Genomic DNA, 6,389 nt, shown 5'->3' on the forward strand with positions numbered 1-6,389 from the left:
CCCATCCTATTCTCATCCGCCCACCCTTGTAACCTGTCTAGGTCTGACTGTAGCCTGTTGCTTCCTTCTAGTGTGCCCACATCCCCCCACATCTTAGTGTCATCAGCAAATTTGAACAGGCTGTTTTTTTACCCCCTCGTCCAAGTCACTGATGACGATGTTGAACAGTGCGGGCCCGAGGACCGAGCCCTGCAGAACCCCACTGTCCACGTCCTTCCAGGTTGAGAAGAACCTATCCACTACCACCCTCTGGGTGTGGCCCTCCAGCCAGTTGGCGACTCATTTGACTGTGTGGGTCAACCACAGTCCCCCAGTTTCTTAATGAGAACGGGGTGAGAGACAGTGTCAAAAGCCTTCCGGAAGTCCAGGAAGACTATGTCCACTGCTACCCCTGCAGCTAATGATCTGGTGATCTGATCGTAAAAGGCCACCAGGTTGGTCTGACAGGACCTGCCACTGGTGAACCCGTGTTGGTTGCCCCTAAGCATGCCAGAATAATTTTCTCAAACAGCTTGCCTAGGATCGAGGCAAGACTCACTGGCACAGATCTATAATACTTTATGCTGCACTATAATAGGCTGGGGGCCCCACAAGTAAACTCCAATGGCTGCCACTCAGATGGGCAGAGTCTGATCATTACAGTCATTACTATTAATATCCAAAGGAGGTGGGCAAGGGCTTCATTGCTCCAAAGGGATCTCCAACACATTAATATTATAGACAGTAAAATATCATCTCTTAGTCTCCTAGTTACCTCATTTACCATTTTTGGCTGTTTTAACTCCCCCTGGAAGAGCTGCTAGTACTTTATTCCACTGGATCTCTACATTATGGGGACCCTATATCAGCACTGTATCTTCCACCATGCTTAGGCCCAAAACCCGCAATTTGTTTCAGGTGTTTGTATCACTGCACCCTATTGAGTTTGCAGGGCATGGGCCTTATGTTACCCAATACAAAGAACTCAAGACTAGTCCTGAAGATGAGCTATTTTCCCTGTGCCTAAGATGGAATCAAACTTTGAAGAATAGTGAGGGAAGTAGGTCCCCACAAACCATACCAACACAAACTTGTTTTATTTTTAAGTTACTCACACTTTACGCAAATATTTCTTGCCTGGCAGGAGAGAGAGACTGCAAAACTAACATTAGATAAGACAGTCTTTTTCCCCCCATATGGCCACATCTGATGAGAAAAACCCTTTCCTTGCATAGAAAGGGGACAGGGAAGATGTAAGAACATACATAAATGTTGCAATTTTGATGATTAAATTTTAAAGCTACCATGATTTCATCCTCCTCTTGGATTAGGAAAGCCCTAATGTTTATTTCCACCCTCTCCACCACAGGATTTATGCTCTGGGGCCAGCTGTTCCACAGAAATGTACCAGCAGCACTGTGTAAATAGGTACAAGAAAGTAATGGATACTTTCATAATAACATTATTATATTTTTAAACTGTAATCAAAGAGAGGACTACAGCTCCAATTATCCTTAAAAGTTTTTTAATCCTTACTTGTACATTTTTATAGTATAAGACTCCAAAACAAACATTCAAATAGCTAAGTAGCTATTTCAAAAGGGAAATTTGCAAATGAAAAGAAGTAAAGATTGAGTTTTTATTAACTTAAGGCAATGGCTTTAAAATCCAAGTAATTTAAGAGTTTTGAGAAATACTGGGATAACGTTATTTCTTATCAGATGCCTTAATTCTGGATGTCTGGATAGCTCAGGCTGCCGTATACTAACAAACAGTCTAAACAGTAGTGGCCAATTTTAGCAGCTGCCCCCCATTCTTGGATATTAGCATTGCACTTTGTCATGAACCCACTAAAGTTTAAGGCATGTTTTCCTGAGTTTCTCTTACTGATCTGGCATGTATGGTTTCAACATACAAGTAGCCTCAAGCTGTGTTCAGTCTTGTCCTTCTTACGCATTGTAGTATTTGATACACATGCATTTCCAAAGTTCAAATAAGGCCAAGATTGCATAATGAATTTTTTTTGCCTGGGAGAGGCTCAAAGTCTAAATGGCTGAAGAGAGGTAATCAATGGAAAAAAAAAAAAATCAGCATCCAACATGGATAAATAGCTAAATAGCCAAATAGCTAAATAGATAAATAGCCACGCCTCCAAGACAATGTTCAACCTATATTTTAAAAGAAGGGGCTGTAAGAAGAACACCTGGCTATTCAGGCTATCCAAAAAAGCTTATTTCTTACAATGGGGAAATTAAGTGAGCATTTCTGGGATATGTCTAAAAAGACTCAAATATTCCCCTGGTCTTAATCTGATCATGAAAGACTTAGTCTAGTAAACATGCACCTCATGGAGAGAGTAGGAAGTTACATGCACAGTGTAGGCTCCCCAAGAATCCAGTGGGTGATGCATGTAAATAGACAGATAAGAAACCATCCTTAAATCTCTGCCTCATTTTTACAGGCATAGGGAAACAGAGTCCCTCACCTAGTAGGCTGAGTAGAAACTGAATTCTTGGTTCTGATATTTTGTATTTGGTTCCAATATTCTGATATTTCTTTTTGTTTGTTTGTTCTTACATCTCTGTCTGTACCTCAACACATGGTTATAGATTTCTTATGCTCATTCTTGGGCTTTTTTGTTTGTATTCTTTTTAATAATAAATCTTTTTGTAAGCATACTGATCTCAGAGTATGTGAACCTACAGGTAGGGTTCTTCCAGGGGGTGGAGAGGCATGGAAATCTGTCTTTTCTGAACACATGACTGGACAAGGATACAATTTCTCTAGCTGGCAAAATCCCCTCTCCTAAGAGCTGGAAAGACCTGGGTGAGATGACTCAGGCTGAGGAGCTACAGGCCAAGCAGTTAATTCCTGGCATAATCTCAGCTGGTTCTCATTAGTCAAGCAGCAGATGACACAGGAGCTTGGGACTGAAGGGCACCCCCCTGAAGGCAGGAAAACACCTCAGGAGCCTGTATCTCAAAGGCACACTTGGCCACTCTAGGGTCACGGAGCATCACTTACAGTGTATACACTGTTTCACAGAGACTACTGCATCCACTTTGTCACTGCAGGAAATGTGGCAAGAGTGTCTCATACCAGCATCGCAATAATATTAAAGGGCTTTATTATTTTCCTACAAATGTTGAGCCCTTATGTTTTCAAGGCCAATACTAATATAATAACATAACAATAAACTACCCCTAGGAAAGGGAAGAGATGCTGTCTTTGATAAGGCATATGAATTTAATGGATTAATCCTTCAGGAGCAGATGCCACTAAGTGCTCAGAAGAGCTGTTTGCCCATCTGTTTAACATCTAACAAACACTTTCTGGTTTATGAAAGAAACTTAAAAAAGGAAAAGCCCTGAGGAAGCAAGCACTGGAAAAATGTAAACATTTTAAACCTAAATTTACTTTTGAAGTATTTTAAAAAAGATCTTGTCAGATCAACATCCCCTGTGTCACCACCAGCTTCCACAGTTCCAAAAGCTGCCCAGTACTATAATATTGCAGTTTTATTTTTGGAAAGAAAAAAAAACATAGAGAAAGTACGGTCACCAAGCAAGCCAAATTTGTTTCTACATCTTAGGGCAGGGGAAAGAAAAAGGAGCAGCAGCAGCAGCAGAGAGAGAAAAACTAAAGAACAGAGGAGTTAAGTCCCAAATAACCAGAAAAAATAACATGCAAATGGCACCCTGTATTCACGTAGTGCATACACCACGGGTGTCAAAGATATGATCCACAAACTGGATCCAGGACATAGAGCCCCATCATCTAGTCTGCTGTGCTGCCCATGGATTTTAGACTGGACCTATATGCTAGTTACAGCGCACAGCACACTGGTCAGATCTAGCATGCATACTGCAAAGCACACAGAGCTGATTCCAACACGTGTGGGGCACAGCACCTGGAGATGGTCCAGAGCGCTCACAGTGCCCAGACTGGAACAGCCCTGCACACTGCTTCTTTTTCCCTTCATGCGACAGATACTACAGACACATATACACATCAACTTACAGCCAGCATTAGACCATTCATAGACAACCTCTAAAGCTTATATAGCATCTCTAGTGCTCTATGTTCATGAAGTGAAAAGGTCAGCATATAGATTTGTGTTATCTTTTTGTCTAAACGTATTACATACTTTATTTACTCGCATACCCCCCACACCCTTTTCCAAAAAGAAAATCAACCCCCCCACCAATAGAGGTGTAGGTCTTAAGCAGAGAAGCTGATTTTGTGCCCAGAATAGAAGCATCCTATTTCATTCTTGATTCATCTGGCATCTGTAGTGGCATTAGTACTCAGGCAGCTGGCTTAATGGCTCATTGTCTGTCACTGCACACATATTAACAATCGTTACTCCTTCTTATTGGTTTGGTGCTGCACTAATCTGCTAAATACTCCTGGTCTCTCTTCTCTTATTTCACAGCTCTGGAGACTTTTAGAGCTCTTTACAAAATTATACGTCTACTCATGAACACATCTTCAGCAGCAGTGAGAGTTTCAGCTTTGAGTTAAACAGAAAAAAGGGAAGCTGAAGATTAGGCTCTGTTCCTGATCAATGTATCTATAACCAGAAAGGGGTTTTTTGTTTGTTTTTTAATTCTGCCCTCCCACAAACAAGGTGCTTACCTTATTTGGGGGAATGCTGTATGCAAGAAAATATTACATTTATTCCCCATATTGAATAAAAATAAATAAAACAAAAGGCAAGATATTGGCACCCTGCCTTGATACAGACATATTTTAGAACCTTCCTCCAAGTTCACACAATTTGGTATTTGTGGGCTCTGTGTGTGGCAGTAGGCAAAATAAGGGGGAGAATTTCCCTTTAGCTTTTTAAAGAATCTTGAGAGAAAATGGTTTAAAAGCAGGTATTACTAATGAAGTCAGATGAAGTATCTAGTCCAGTTTAACATTCTGAATACAGGATAGACATACTATACCATTTACAATTAAGCTAATAGACATACAGAGCTAAGCAGCAGAAGAATAGGGAAATAAAAATAGGACCAATAAGAAGTTTTTCTCATCTCTAAGAGGCGAACAAAGAAGTTACTAAGTAATGAAATGGGGAAGCTTTGATTGAATTCAGAATATTGTTTGTAGTACAGTACCTAATGCATTATTTTTCACAATAGATTAAAGGACTATTCAGTTCTAAAATGGTCTTTTTAAAAACAAAAACAATCCATTTGTCTTATTTCAATCATGGGCCAGAAAAAAGGAAGTGACATACATGAAAGTATATGAAAAGGATGGACCACACTGGGCAAATCTATTTCAGAGAAAATATACATTAATCAAACTGTTTCTGAGATCAAAAGAAAAGCAGATCTAACCCTTCTTGTATATCCACATGCCCTTGAGAAGAGCTCTCTTACATAGTAGCTCTACACACAGATATCCCTCTGATCTTTCCATACTGTTCTTATTTGTACAGGAAACAAGTCAGAACAAATTCATGTTATTTATTTCACTTCTTTGAAGAAAAATAAAAAGCTATCTAAAAGGAAAAGGATCTCTATGCCATTAAAAAGCCCTCTCAAGGTTTGTATAACCGCAAGAGATTAGATTACTGGAATGCAAAAATTAATGGAATAAGTTTCTGTTTTTAAATCATCTACAAAATTTCCAGTTCTAAAGAGGCTTATGAAAAAACCCATCTGCTATCACTACCTCTAATATCCCATAACAAGATTTTTTTTTTTTTTTAAAACATCAATTGATTTCGTTGGTTCTACAACAACAAGAATGTGTAGACAAAATACGACCTTTTGTGCCAGGACTTTAACATGAAAAAGTAGTGTTGCACAGAAGGACCAAAACTTGTTACTGTCATTTGCTAGAAATTTCCCAGTCATCACAAGGAATCTGATATCAAACTACTAACGTAACCCACCTCCTCTTCTTAAATTGAGGATCTTTAACTCCCATCATTCATTTTATTTTCAGATGCAGGTGAAGTGACATTGACTGTGAGCCTACACTCTGCTTATATTGTATAACCCATTGATTTAATGGGCTTTGGATGGACAATCAATGCAGGAAGTTGAATGAGCTATGAGAAAAAAAAAAAAGGCAAGGCCCAGACTTGTGTGAAACAACCATAAAACAATCAATGAGTGCTTGCAAAATCATGCCAAGACAAATTTTACAAAGATAAGATACATTTTTATCATAGTCTTTGTCTACTTCTGACTTCAAAAGGAATAGGAGTTCACCATGAGAATGTGAGTTGCCCTGCAAAAATATTTTACTAGATTTCTATTTGTATAGATTTTAAAAAAAAACAAAAACAAAAAACTATGAATATCTCATTTTGAAGCCTACAGTAAATTCCAATATTCTATGATGCATTAGAGCAGAATTAGACCATGTGTACCACTGATTACAATCAATAT

At 39.1% G+C, this 6,389-nt stretch overlaps 1 protein-coding gene across 1 annotated transcript in view; it reads right to left on the minus strand.

The window, feature by feature from the left end:
* Positions 1 to 6,389, minus strand: part of OSBPL10 (oxysterol binding protein like 10) — a gene marked incomplete at its 5' end in the record, with an annotated part of 201,287 nt that overhangs the window by 37,469 nt on the left and 157,429 nt on the right. The gene's annotated exons all lie outside the window — the stretch shown is intronic.

Source organism: Crocodylus porosus, unplaced genomic scaffold (assembly GCF_001723895.1).
Source record: "Crocodylus porosus isolate Cpor-Errol unplaced genomic scaffold, CroPor_comp1, whole genome shotgun sequence".
Classification (NCBI taxonomy): domain Eukaryota; kingdom Metazoa; phylum Chordata; order Crocodylia; family Crocodylidae; genus Crocodylus; species Crocodylus porosus.